The sequence below is a fragment of the Vipera ursinii genome, assembly GCF_947247035.1.
Source record: "Vipera ursinii genome assembly, chromosome: 9".
NCBI lineage: Eukaryota > Metazoa > Chordata > Lepidosauria > Squamata > Viperidae > Vipera > Vipera ursinii.
The window spans coordinates 13,190,370-13,204,343 of NC_139523.1; the positions used below are offsets into that span (position 1 = coordinate 13,190,370).

A 13,974-nucleotide genomic window follows, 5' to 3' on the forward strand; every position below is an offset into this window, starting at 1 on the left:
CAGGCTCCCTGCTTCACAGAATAAAGCTTCACAATGTTTTTTTTAAAAAAATGGAGGAAACTTAGCAGGCCTGAAAGATTAAATCCATTTTTCAAATGATGAATTGCAAACTCTGTTTAGTCTGTTTGCACAGCTCAGGTTTATCATGGTTACTAAATGTAGTGACAAGCATCTTCCTTATTCACAGCAAGAAAGCTACATGGACACAATGAAGCAGACCTGAAGGAGAAAAGATCCACATACAAACACCCGCGAAAACCTCAGAAAACCATACACACACACACACACACACACACACACACACACACACACACACACACACATATATATATATATATATATATATATATATATATATATATATATATATATATATATATATCATAGAGGCTGTAATGGTTGCCTGTCAGGAATAACTCGGTTTGAAGTCTGTTTTCCAACTCCTAACTCACATGTAGCATGTCCTAAATGCCAAATAGCTGCCAAGGAGTAAATGGAAGGAGACATTTACTTTGCAGTCCAGCCAATTGGGTGAGTTTGGTCCAGTCACTCTCTCTCAGCCCAACCCACCTCACAAGGTTGTTGTGGTGGGGAAAACTGGAGGGAAAAGGAGTATTAGTTATGTTCGCTGCCTTGAGTTATTTATAAAATAATAAAGGCACGATAAAAGTAATCTAAAAAAACAACAAAAAACCCCCATCAACACAGCACAACTGTATGGCAATCCTTCGGATTCCAGCCCAAAGTAAACGGGTTTAGGATGATTCATACGCAATATCCGCATTTCACAAAGAATCCTTTATAGTTGAACAAAAAACACGAGAACTAATTCCCAGAACAGATGAGCTGAATTTAGTGGTATCAGACTTTAAACTGTTACATTTGCCCCAGGTTTCTAGATGAGAGTTTATTGTTGGGTGCTTGGAGAGAAAGAGCTTAAAAGCATTGGCATAAATACAGCACGTTGGATGTTTGGTATCTGTGGCTCCTGGCCGGCATCTTCACAAAACACCCCCCCCCCTTTTTTTTTTTTTTTGGACTCTCTGTAAGCCATTTGCATGTATGGATGTTTTAAGGCAAGATAAGAAATAGAACACTGCATTTCAATCCAAGTAGATTTTATAGATTTATTGGGGAAAAGAGCTGAGGTCTCATGCATCATACAGAATGTAAAGCTAGCAGGCTGCAGAGAACGTGGCCTTCTTGAGATTAACAAGGCAGCCTCTGAGCCCCTCCAACAGCCAAAGTTCCTGGCACGAAGACCACAACCTACCCAGGGAGGCAGATGGTCTCTACGAGGGCCAGCTAAGCAGACACTAAGCAGACGATGCTGGGATTCAGCAGGTCTTGCCAAGTGTGAGAATCAGAGCTAAGAGACAATCAATGGACCCCCTCTCCCAAAAAGGTCAGGAGGGAATTCTGGAATTCCAAAAGCTTAGAATTGAGATGATGGTGGTGGTGTTGATGATGCTAACTTGTAGGCTGCTGTAAGACATATAAGGATGGCCTTAGGAAAGAGGGGGAAGACTACAGCCAGAGGAACATCAGACAAGAGGCTGCTTAGTCCACAGAAAGAATAGGGATGTGGTAAATGTCTCAGAAGGGATTATTTATAGTTTCTTGGGGTAAAAAGGCAGTGCAGGAGAAATGTATCTTCAGACTTGCAAGATTCTGTTAATGCAGCTTTACGATAAAGTTGAATGAATTCATCTGGCTGAGCTTCCTGTATGCACTAACTCACAAGGTTGATATTGTACTTGCAAGTCTGAAAGTCCATTTTTCCCCCATCCTCTTTGCATCTCAAGACACTAGGGAGGGTCTCTTACAAGATGTGTGCCATGCCCACATTCCTCTTGTGGGCTACGCTAGCTCCTGTCCGACCCCTTCTCCTAACTTTGGCTCCTCCCCTTCTCCCAAGGTCATTCCCATCATGACACCCGGCCAACTCTCCATGACTTTGGATGGCTCACAACAATCAAGCAAATAAATCACAATAAAAGATAAAAGATACAGATGGCAAGCATGATGAAGTGAGAGGTCCCACTTTTCCTTATAGCTTATTCAACAAACTAACCCATAGAACCATTCACCTCCAGAAGTTGTGAAAGCTCCAACACTGGAAGTTTTTAAGAAAAGACTGGACAGCCATTTGTCTAAAATGGTATAGGGGCTTGGTGGCGAACCTATGGCACGCGTGCCACAGGTGGCACACAGAGCCCTCTCTGTGGGCACGTGCACAGTTGCCCCAGTCCTAGGCCTTCAGCTGGGTTTTATAAAACCTTTTCACTTTAGGCCTCTGCCGCCATGTGCAAAAAAAGAGAATCAATTAATTTCAAGTTCTCGCGGGGGAAAAAAAAGATCTCACAAAGTTGGAATTGATTGATTGAATTTTTTAGTCCCACCCAGTCTGCTGTTACCACTGCAGCCACGCCCACCCAATGGGCCATGCCCACCCAATGGGCCACACCCACCCGGCACCCTATGGTACATAAGTGGGTTTTGGGTTGCAGTTTGGGCACTCGGTCTCTAAAAGGTTTGCCATTACTGGTATAGGGTTTCCTACCTGAGCAAGAGGTTGGACTAGAAGGCCTCCAAGGTCCCTTCCAACTCTGCTATCCTGTTATTCTGCATGGCCTCAGCCAATCTCCTGGACAGCCCCCCAAATACAGAAATCTTTCAAATGTTGGGCTCTAGCCAAAAGCAGCTGTCATGTCAACTTTGTTCTCTTAATATTAAACAGCTGAGCACCTAAAGTTAAGAAGTTCTGCATTTTCCTCCTTCATCCCCACCCTTGTTCCGTGTGACTGATTGGTAAGAGGTAGTGAAAAACAAGTGGTGGTAGCTGGAGCATACAGTTCTGGGGCAGGACCTGGAGTGCAACTGTTCCAGACTGAAGGTTGTTGACTGTTGCTGGCTTCAGAGTGGGATGCTAGACATATTTCAAACAATAAAGTGTGAGGCTAGGAGAGAAATTACCTTTGATATAATTTTTTCTTCACATTTAATAATAGCAAATAGTAAATAGAATTGCTCAACAGACCAATATTAAATCACATTAAAAATTACAATTGCAATCTTAGGCCACCTACTGTGTGTTTCTCAACACTGAACTGATACTATATACCTGTAGTCCTCAAATTACAACTCCATTTGAGCCCCAAATTTCCATTGTTAATCAAGACAGTTGTCAAGTGAGTTTTGCTCCAAGTGGTGACCTTTTTTGGCACAGCTGTTAAATGGATCACTGCAGTTGCTAAGTGAATCACACAGTCCTTAAATTTATCTGGCTTCCCCCATTGACTTTGCCTGTTGGAAGCCAGCTGGGAAAGTTACACATGGTGATCATATGGCCACAGGACAGTGCAATTGTCATAGACACACACCAGTTGCCAAGCAGCCTAATTTTGATCGTGTGGCTGTAATTGTGCTGTAAGTATGTGTGAAAACCGATCCTAAGTCACTTTTTCCAGTGCCGCTATAACTTCTAATAGCCACTAAACAAATAGTTTTAAGTCGAGGACTACCTATACAGTATTATACAAAGGATGGTGGGAAAATTAGAACGGCACTTAAAATACATTGGTAAGAGATACACACACCCCTTAAAGTAATCCATAATAAAGGAGTCTCCGCTGCTAATTCCAGCACCTTTCAAAACATTGATCTTCTCCAAGCGTGAAAACACAATATTTCCTATGAAGTCATATTTGCATTGAATCTTAGAACTCGTGCTGCATAGAGAAGAGAGAGCGGTACATTTGCAAAGTGTCCCCGAAAATGGAAGGGCAAGCAGCAGCAAGGTATTAAGAGCAGGCGAGGGTCTGAGTAAGGAACAGGGCAGGGAGGAAGCATGCAGGAGAGTAAAGGGCGTTTGTTGGAGGGAAACAGGATGGAGACAGGAAGCCACCAGATTCCGGTCCATTTCACTGCAACTACAAGGAGGAAGCAAAGCAAGAGGGAGGGCAAGGCAGGGGGAGGACAGGGATGGGGTTGAAAACAGCCCAGCATTCTCAGAGGGACTGTACAGCAGTTGGTAGCTGAAGTCAACTGGAGGACCAGGGGAAATTGGAAGAGAGAAAGGGGCATTCTGGGAAATCTCATTTCAGCAGCTCTCTGACTAGGATGACCTGTGGTCCAGCGCATACTAGGAGGGTTTCCATCATAGAATGAGGAGAGAAGCCTTAGGATCAGGATGCTGGAGACCAAAATGCCTTTCACACTTTTGAGATTATGTCCAGATATGGTCAACACATAAGAAAAACAGAACTGTGCAAGTTATACATTGCAAGATCAGGGCTGGTCCAAAGAGGAATCATAACAAAACCTCACTTCTATACTATTAGCATCTCAAAACAAACTTCGGAGAACCCCAAATTACCGTAGAAGAGTTATTTGATGGAGAGAGAGAGAGAGAGAGAGAGAGAGACAGAGAGAGAGAGGGAGAGAGCATCCACTAGCACTTCATCCTTTCCCTGGCAGAAATTCCAAAATATAAAAAATATATAGGAGAAACAGAAGTGTGGATATCCAAGGAAGCTGGAGATTGTATATCAAGCAATTCAAACACAATTGTTGATCTTCTCTTATCAACATAAAAGCCAGGACACCGGAATTCTTCAATGAGTTTTTCTCAAAATTTCTTATTGCTTCATTCACTTATCAACCTAAGAACTAGTGGGGGTGGGAAACTGGTCATCTTCTGCCTCTGTTCTAATAATGGCAACACTCAGAACAGGATATGTGTCAATCACCTTGTCAAACAATAGGTTTATGCAAGCAAGAAGGGGAAAACCGGTGATGTGCAATCACTTCCCAAACTTCATGGTTTTGTTTGCAGAGTGTTTGCTCTTGATGTACATACTGTAATGATTCCAGCTATTATCAATGGTAAATCATGGTATGTGGTTTACAATAATCAGCAAGCCATCATCAAATGACCCATGGTTTGGTATGATCAGTAATCCCAGTACACAAGCTTACATGAACTTTGATTACCTTGTCACATTTTGATGTGATGTCTACCATGCTAGCGACGATGCAGTAATGTTTGTCTACCCCATATCCCATTCCCCATTTTAGAATTCCCAATCAAAAATAAGTTGAAAATATTTTTGATGAAAGTATTAGATAAAATGAATTTTGGGGATAAATTTTTACAACCAATTAGGGCATTATATCAAAAGCAAACAGCCCGTATAATAGTAAATACGGTAACAGTTTGACCGAAGTATGCAATATTGAAAAGGGCACAAGGCAAGGGTGTCCGTTATCCCCTTTATTATTTGTTTTAACATTGGAGATATTATTGATTAAAATAGGGAATTCGGAAAAAAATCAAGGGAATTCAAATAAGAGATCAGGATTATAGATTGAGGGCATTTGCAGACAATCTGGTTGTTACGGTGACCCAGCCAGAAAATTCTGTTGTGGAACTGACGGAGATAATAATGCAATATGGGAAAGTTTCTGGATTCAAGGTTAATATACAAAAATAAGTTGAAAATGGGGAAATATCAGGACACAAAAACAAGCAGTGAAGATTTAGGTACTGTAGATCCAGCCCTCTCTATTGAACTTGCTAAGACTATATTTAGACTGTAGTGAGTGAAACTGCAGGACAACCACCTCTCTTAAGAGAAAGAGGAAGAAACCAATTGAAAGTCACAAAGTAAAGTAAAAGTTGCAAATAAGCAAAACAAACCCTGTTGATAAACCTGGGGGTTTTCAGGGCAGATTCTCAATGACTCCATTTTGGAGAATTGCTAATAAGGAATTCTGCAAAATACACCCACCCCCACCTTCCCCCCACCCCCCAAATGAAGTAGTAGAGATCTTCTCCGTTTTCTTCTACCTTAGCAGAAGCTTGGAAACAAGCAGATTTCAAAAACAGAGGTGGGAGATGGAGAAGCAGATGGAAACTAGTCAAGGAGAGAACCAACCTAGAGCCTTGGTGGAGCAGTGGGCTAACGCCTCCTTAAGTAACACCAGCTGCCTGCAATTAGTGCAGGTTCGAGTCCCACCAGGCTCAAGGTTGACTCAGCCTTCCATCCTTCCCAGGTAGGTAAAATGAGGACCCAGATTGTTGGGGGCAATTAAGCTGACTTTGTAAAAATGCCACTGGGGGGCCCCTGAAAGCCCTAATAAGGCTATTGCTAAGCACATTGATTTGTGCTTTAGATTGTAAGCTGCCCTGAGTCTTCGGAGAAGGGCGGGATATAAATGGGATTAAAAAAAAGCTAAGGAGAAATTTCTTGACGGCGAGAACATTTAATCAGTGGGATGAGTTGTCTCCAGAAGTTGTGTTTGCTCCAACACTGGAGGTTTTTAAGAAGAGACTGGACAACCATTGGTCTGAAATGGTATAAGGGCCATGGTGGCGAACCTATGGCACGGGTGCCACAGATGGCACACAGAGCCCTCTCTGTGGGCATGCACGCTGTCACCCCAGTCCTAGGCCTTCAGCTGGGTTTTATAAAACCTTTTTGCTTTAGGCCTCCACCACTGTGTACAAAAGAAAAAGAATCAATCAATTTCAACTTTGTGCGGGGGAAAAAAAGTTCTCGCAAAGTTGGAATTGATTGAACTTTTTAGTCCCACCCAGTCTGCCATTACCACTGCAGCCACGCCCACCCAGTGGGCCACGCTCACCCAATGGGCCATGCCCACCCAGCACCCGATGATACATAAGTGGGTTTTGGGTTGCAGTTTGGGCACTTGGTCTCTAAAAGGTTCGCCATCACTGGTATAGGGTTTCCTGCTTGAGCAGGGGGTGGGACTAGAAGACCTCCAAGGTCCCTTCCAACTGGGTTATTCTGAGAGGTGAGGGTTATGAAGGAACTCAAGAAACAAAAGTTTAATGGAACTGGCCAATGCTGGGGTAGAAATAGTGGTGATGGGAGGCCAGCTAATATTCAGAGGAGGAGGAGTCATTAACATGCCTCCAACATTTCCCCCATAGGTTGTTGTTGTTGTTGTTAGTTGCGAAGTCGTGTCCGACCCATCACGACACTATGGACAACGTTCCTCCAGGCCTTCCTGTCCTCTACCATCTTCTGGAATCCATTTAAGCTCACGCTGACTGCTTCAGTGACTCCATCCAGCCACCTCATTCTCTGTCGTCCCCTTCTTCTATTGCCCTCAATCTTTCCCAGCATTAGGCTCTTCTCCAGTGAGTCCTTCCTTCTCATTAGGTGGCCAAAGTATTTGAGTTTTAGCTTCAGGATCTGGCCTTCTAAAGAGCAGTCAGGGTTGATCTCCTCTAGGACTGACTGGTTTGATCGCCTTGCAGTCCAAGGGACTCGCAGGAGTCTTCTCCAGCACCACAGTTCAAAGGCCTCAATTCTTTGGCGCTCAGCCTTTTTTATGGTCCAACTTTCACTGCCATACATTGCAATAGGTATCTACCCCATAGGTAGATGGGGCTTATAGAAAAAAACAAACCTTTAATCATAATCTACAGTGGTTGGGTTCACCCATCCTACCGTGCCAGATCCATGCAAGTGACCTTGTAGCTAAGTGTAAATGCAGCTTTGAAACAGCGGGTGCTCTCTGTCCATGAAGTTTTCCTAGCAGAAGATGGATGATTGCCTATAGCTGGCACTGGATTTATTTCACTAAGTGGCAGGCTAGATTAGATGTCAATCAAAGCAAGGTCCCAAAGTCCAGTTGCCTTTTCGAAAGCAGCTTTGGGACAGTCATGACGTGGATGACTGAGAACCTCCAAAGACAATCAAAGCAAGGCATAACAAAATACCGTAATTAAATCTATCTGTGGAGGTTATGATTTCTGCATCTCTTGAAGGCTTTAAAAAGTGGGTGGGAAACCATTTCTCCTGAATGCTTTAAATAGTTTTCCTGCATATTGCAAAGGGTTGAACTATAAATAGATCTCAACTTATGACTGGTTGATAAAACAATTGGTTAGAATTACGACAGCCTCAGATAGCTTTACAGCACTTCTGGCCATTGTAAAATGTTGCATACACACACACACACACACACACACACACACACATCATGGTCACATGGCCATATTCTGGGTGTAAGGCAACAGTTCACATTTATAACTGATTGTAGCATCCCATCTTACTCATTTGGGAGCGTAGATTCTGAGTAGATACAACCATATGATTTGCTTAACATGATTCAGACGTATGATGGTGCGATTTGCTTAACAACCACAAAATCGGATCCAGTCACATGGGTACCTTAACTTATGGCTAAAATTCCACTCCCAGTTGCAGTTGTAAATAGAGGACTGCCTGTAAATCAATGTTTTTCAAGTTTGACAACTTTGAGATGGGGGTGGACTTCAGTTCCCAGAATTCCCCCACGAAATGGCTTATGATGCTTCTAAAGATGAAAAAAAAATGTTGGTCAATGCTGTAAACCCGAATTTCTAACAATCTGGCCCTAACCTGTTCATACAAAAAAAAATTTTATCCTAAATACGGGTTCTTTTGTTCCAAAGCACACAAAGCATCTCAGTCACAAAAGGAAAGCTTTGTTACATCCCCGTGTACTGTCTCAGTGAGTGCAAGGATGACAAAACCCTTTGCATACTGGAAAAGTTACCAAATAGATAAAAAATATTTTTTATGAATCTATTCAAGGTTCTAATTTTCCAGATCCCACTGAAAACTCTGAATAGACAGTTATCTTTGTGCGGATGTGGGGAGTGAGGACCGATTGCGGAGGCTGCTACATATGCTACATTTTGTACTTGCTGACTCCCCAAGTACATGATGAATGCACATCAAGGCATTTTTTGAAGAGCCACATATGTTTCAATAGAGACATTTGCTAGGAGGGAGGGGCTTTGCCAGTAATGAACATTCCCCAGGCAAATTAGTGCTTTAGCATACCCAGGACGTTAATAAAAGCTGTTCTGCTTGGCCATGGAGTCTGGAGGTGGGAATTGACTTTTCACATCCAAAACACAATAGCACAGTAGTTCCATTACATCAAGCTCTTCATTTAAGCTGCCCAGATATTGCTATTTATATACAATTGGGAATCCAAAGATTTGATCTCGCCTCTCTCTCTTTTTAAGATATGAGCTAATCCACAGCCTGCCTTTTGATTTGCAGATCCACAAGGACAGTTTTAAGAAACCTTAAGGGTATAATGGACCAAAGTAGCCAATTCACTAAAGTCAATAAAACAGAGTGTCTGGTTCATATAATGCTCCAGAAGGCAGAATTTTGGGCTCCAGTAACTTACGATGACCAAACAATTGAGCCATATTTAGCTTGATGGGATAGATTGGTTTGTACAATATGCAAAGGCAATTATGTGAAGTGCAAAACTCAGTCCCATTTTAGCTGAATGAACCATGTTCTACAAATACAGGTATTAAGCTCTTTTCAAATCATCTCTCTAACACACGCATCACTAATGCACAAATTATTATTAAGGCACACAGTCTTGACATGGAAGTCAGTTCCCAGTATGGTGAAGACACAATTTTTTTTGCTAAACCCCGATAAATTTCAAGACTTAAATCAGGGTTTCCCAACTTTGGCAACTTCAATATGTGTGGACTTTAATTCCCCAAATTCCTCAGTTAGCATGGAGGAATGAAGCTTGGTCAAAGCTAGAGAGTCTGCATAGAAATGCCAGTTTATGAATTAGCTCCAATGACCTATTGGTTTCTTTAATATGATAACCAACTGCCCAACTGATTGATTAGGGATCAAGTTGGTGTTAACTCTTAACAACCACATAGATTTTCTCCAGAATCATCATCCTCAACCTGACCTTTCAAGTTTCTAAATGGCAATTCACTGTATTTTTGTGGCATAATTACTTTTTTAAAGAACTATAATGTAGCTAAAGTTCCAGTATGAAGCAACTTAAAAACTTTATAAAGAGGACAATCACATTCTCACAGATTCCTCTTTAATACTGAATTTCCTTTTGTTTCTATGATAATGCATGAGAATCAAAGACATCTCAGCAGAACCAAATAAAACATTAAATTCTCAGATCCTTAGCTGATCAACCAAAGTTGGATGATTAATGTGCAGTTCTATTTAACTATCGTTTCATCCCACACTGGCACAACAGCTGGTCCTAGACAACTGAAGATGACCTGCCGAGATTTTATCAGTGCAAATCTTAGTGATATTAACTTAGCTAGAGGAAAATGCATGGGCTGATTGACAAATAATGTGAATTTCTTCCTCAAAATGCAGCGCCAGATGGGAAAACCTGCTAATTAGACTTCTAGGAGGTGTCCTTGCAGCCCATCTGGAAAAACAGTTGGTTAGGGAAATCTACATCGACTTAACAATTGCAGTGATTCACTTAACAAATGGGGCAAGAAAGGTCGTAAAATGGTGCAAAATTCACTTAACTGTCCTACTTGACAACAGAAATTTTGGGCTCAGTTGTGGTCGCTAAGTCGAGGACCACTTGCACTACCGGTCAAGCCAAACTGGCATTAGATAAGGGTCAACAGAATTCATGGGGAGGGGCTGGACGTGGGTCTCTTGTGGGAACACAATGTTTCTAAACTGATGACATAATTAACCCCGTGCTCCAGCTCAGGCTGTTCATCTCTTACACTCATACAGCTCTACTCAGAAATGCTGGGAATCGATTCCAAACCCTTTGTCATTCACAACATCTACCCCCAACGCTTAGCTACCTATGGTCCTCCTCCTAAAGCTGTTAGTCTAAAATCAACATTTTTTAAAAAAAAATGGGTGAGGAGAACACTCCTTATGGGCCAGAGAAATGTTCTCTCTGAGGAAGGAAAATTAACTTCTGCTTAATGCTGGAGAGGAAACAACTCATTTAAGAACAGTCATAGTAACAGTCTTTCTCCACCCCCCTGGTCCTCTCATCCTCACACAATGCAATCCCCAGCTTGGAAAAACAGGATTTCCGTCAGAAGCCAACCAATTCCCTGATCCCCGAGTGCTGGAAATTAAGAGAAAACCGTCAGTCTCTGAAGGGAAAACTCCCATTTCTGGAAAGCAGACATTTAATAATATACTGTAATACTAATAATGCTAACATTAAAAAAGCATCCTTACTGCTAATACTAATAACGATGGACAAGCGTCAGAGCAGAAAATAATCTTTTTCTTAGAAGACAGTAAACATAAAAGCCGAAATATTTCCAGTTGCAGTGAATAAACATAACTGAGCTACAAGCTCACATGTTGCAAAACCCGATACTGTTACATTTTTTTTAAAAAAATGGCTAAATTCAGGCATGGCTCTAAGCCACAATGGTTGATCACGGTTACTGAATAACCTGCAACTGGTGCTTTTAAACCAGTGCACCCAGTCAAAAGGAAGTTAGGGCTAACTGAAGCTCAAAGTAGAGTTTGTTAGTTGTGTTCATTGGGTTCCGTTTTCCTCAACCAATTCAGTATTTTTAAGCTTGGATCGCATAAAAGGGCTGCGCGAGGAAGGGAGATAGATGTTGTAGTTGGGAAGTCTAGGATTTATTCTGCCGTGTGAACTCCGGCGGAGAAAATAAGAGGGTGGAAAACGGAGAAGGGCGGGATATAAATGTAATAAAAATAAAATAAATAAATAAAATAAAGTCCGCGTTGTCCTGAGGATTGCAGGTAGCAATTTCCGCACGATATATTCAAAGCAAAAGCAAAAGCAAAAACACAGACCCAAACTCAGCAGCCGTTCGCGATGGCAGCCGGCGGCGAACTTTCTCAAAGGTTACTTACTCGTCCTACCTACAACCCAGCGTGCGCGCAGGGGGGCGGGGCTTAAGCCAGGAGCCTATCAATGGGGGGGCGAACGGGAGGCGCCCGCGGCCGACTGGATTCGGTTGAGAAGCCTTGTGCGATCCGGCGGCGGAAAGGAGCGGGCGCAGGCAGGCGAGGGGGGAAGCCAAAGGCAGGAGGAAGCCAAGGGCGAGGGTGGGCGGAGCGGGCAACCCCACCCCACCCACCCCACCCCACCCCCAAAAGGGGGAAGGGAAGCGGCCACAGGTGTCCAGGCGGTTGAGCGGCGACTTCAACCGCAGCCTTCCTGGGGAAGAGGGGAGGCGGAGAGCCTCCCGGGGAGAGCCCGCGGGGATCAGCGCGAAAGCCTACTCCGGATTAGGAGAGGGGGCGCGGGGGGGGGTGTCGAACAGAAGTAACGTTCCTTGCTCCCGGATTGCAGACGGGGACGGGGGGGGAGGCGTTTGCGAATGAAACAGCGCCTGACACGCACAGACCCCCCCCTCCCCAAGCCGCCCGCCCGCCCGCCCACCAGCTCCGGAGAGTCCAGTTCTGCGCTGGCTGCGGACTGCGCGAAAGGGATTTAGCGAGATTACCTTGAGAGAGAATCCGGAAGAGGGACAGAAGCGCAGTCCCGGCCAAGCCTGCCTCCACCCGCTTTGCGCAGGATGCCCTCGTCGGGAACCTACCACCCGGACCGGGCCATCTCCTCCTCGCTGCCGGCAGTACCGGGACACCCCTCCGTCCCTCCCCAGAGCGACTCCCGCGCATCCCGCCCGTTCTCAAACGCCTCCAGAGGTGTCCGTCCACCCACCCACCACCCCGTGGGCGGCCGGGCGCGCGTGGTCCCAACACCCTTTCCCTCCCCACTCCCCACTCCGGTCCCGCGGCCTTGGCTTTCCCGGCGCCTTCCCAAGCGCGGGAGGTGGCGATGGCCGGGCACCTCCGGAAAAAACCCCTGGACTCCAAGGCCAGCCTGAAAACGCCCGGCGCCTCCGTGACACGTGCCGGGGACCGTTTGCTCAGCAGCTTCTCACCTTGTAGCGCTTCACGCCGGCTGGCTGGCTGGCAGGCTAGCTGGCTGGCAGGCAAGCTCGCCTCCCGACCGGAGCGGCTCCGTGGCTGCGCCACTTTCTTTCCCCGGCGCTGGAAGGGCTCGTCCGCGTCTCAAAGCTCCGAGCTGGGAGCTCCTGCCTCTCGAGCCAAGGCCGGCCAAGCGAAGAAAGTGGGGCTGGCCCGGCTGAGGCGAGCGCTTCTTGGGCGGGCATGCGCGGCCCGGAGTGCATAAAGATTCCCTGGCTGACCCTTCAGCTGGTCTACTGGAATAGCAATTACACACGGACACGTGTGCGCGCGCGCGCGCTCGCTCGCAGGGACGCAAAACCTCTATTTTCCGCCCCCCCCACCCTTCCTTCCTTCATCTGCCCTCCCCTTTCGCTCTAAGCCAGGGGTAGGCAACCTCGGCTCTTTTATGACTCATGGACTTCAACTCCCAGAATTCCTGAGCCAGCTGGCTCAGGAATTCTGGGAGTTGAAGTCCATGAGTCATAAAAGAGCCGAGGTTGCCTACCCCTGCTCTAAGCGGAGCCGCTCGTCTTGCGAGGCTGGGGCGGCGAGAACGCGCCCCCGCGCGCGGTTGGATGGCTCGGCGGCATCTCCTCCTTCCAGCCCGCCGCCCAGGATCGCTTGGCAGACAGGGACCCCCCCCCTCCCCGGCGCCCGGCTCCCACCCATCGATTGATGGCACTCGGGTCTCTCTCCGGAGGAGGAAAGGAACAGCCAATCGGGGATGGCGGTGTTGGGAGCGGGGACGGGGGGTTGGTTGGAAGAAACTTCTTCACAAGGATATTTAATGGCATTTCAGGCGAGTTTGGAGAAGGAAGTGGCTTGGCTTCTGTTGTGCCATCGCTCCCTGTCGGTTCCCTAGATCAGCGTTTCCCAACCTTAGGAACTTGAAGATGCGTGGACTTCAACTCCCAGAATTCCCCAGCCAGCTATGCTGGCTGGGGAATTCTGGGAGTTGAAGTCCACGCATCTTCAAGTTCCTAAGGTTGGAAAACGCTGCCCTAGATGAGAGCCAGGTCTGCAGAACGGCCTTCGCGGGATCAACCGAAACTGCTACTTCTGCTCCGCGTTAAACGTCAGGGTGGGGGTCAAGCAGATTCCTGCCGACTTGGCTTGTGGGTTGGCCACCCAATCCTGAGTGGTAATGTCGGGTTGGTTCACTGGTAGGCCGTTGTACCATAGTGGAGTATGTCTGGACCCAAACCTGCGT

The 13,974-nt window shown here is 45.7% G+C and overlaps 1 protein-coding gene across 3 annotated transcripts in view; it reads right to left on the reverse strand.

Annotated features, from left to right (window-relative positions):
• FGR (FGR proto-oncogene, Src family tyrosine kinase) overlaps positions 1 to 12,954 on the reverse strand; it is a 47,457-nt gene extending 34,503 nt beyond the window's left edge. For 2 of the 3 annotated variants that reach the window (XM_083369951.1, XM_083369949.1), the window contains exon 1: positions 12,737 to 12,954. The gene's annotated coding sequence lies outside the window, so the exon portion shown is untranslated. Of the gene's footprint in view, positions 1 to 11,699; positions 11,810 to 12,736 lie in introns of those variants that run through there. The other variant, XM_083369950.1, reaches the window with a different exon arrangement.
• Between the last annotated feature and the right edge of the window lie 1,020 nt (positions 12,955 to 13,974).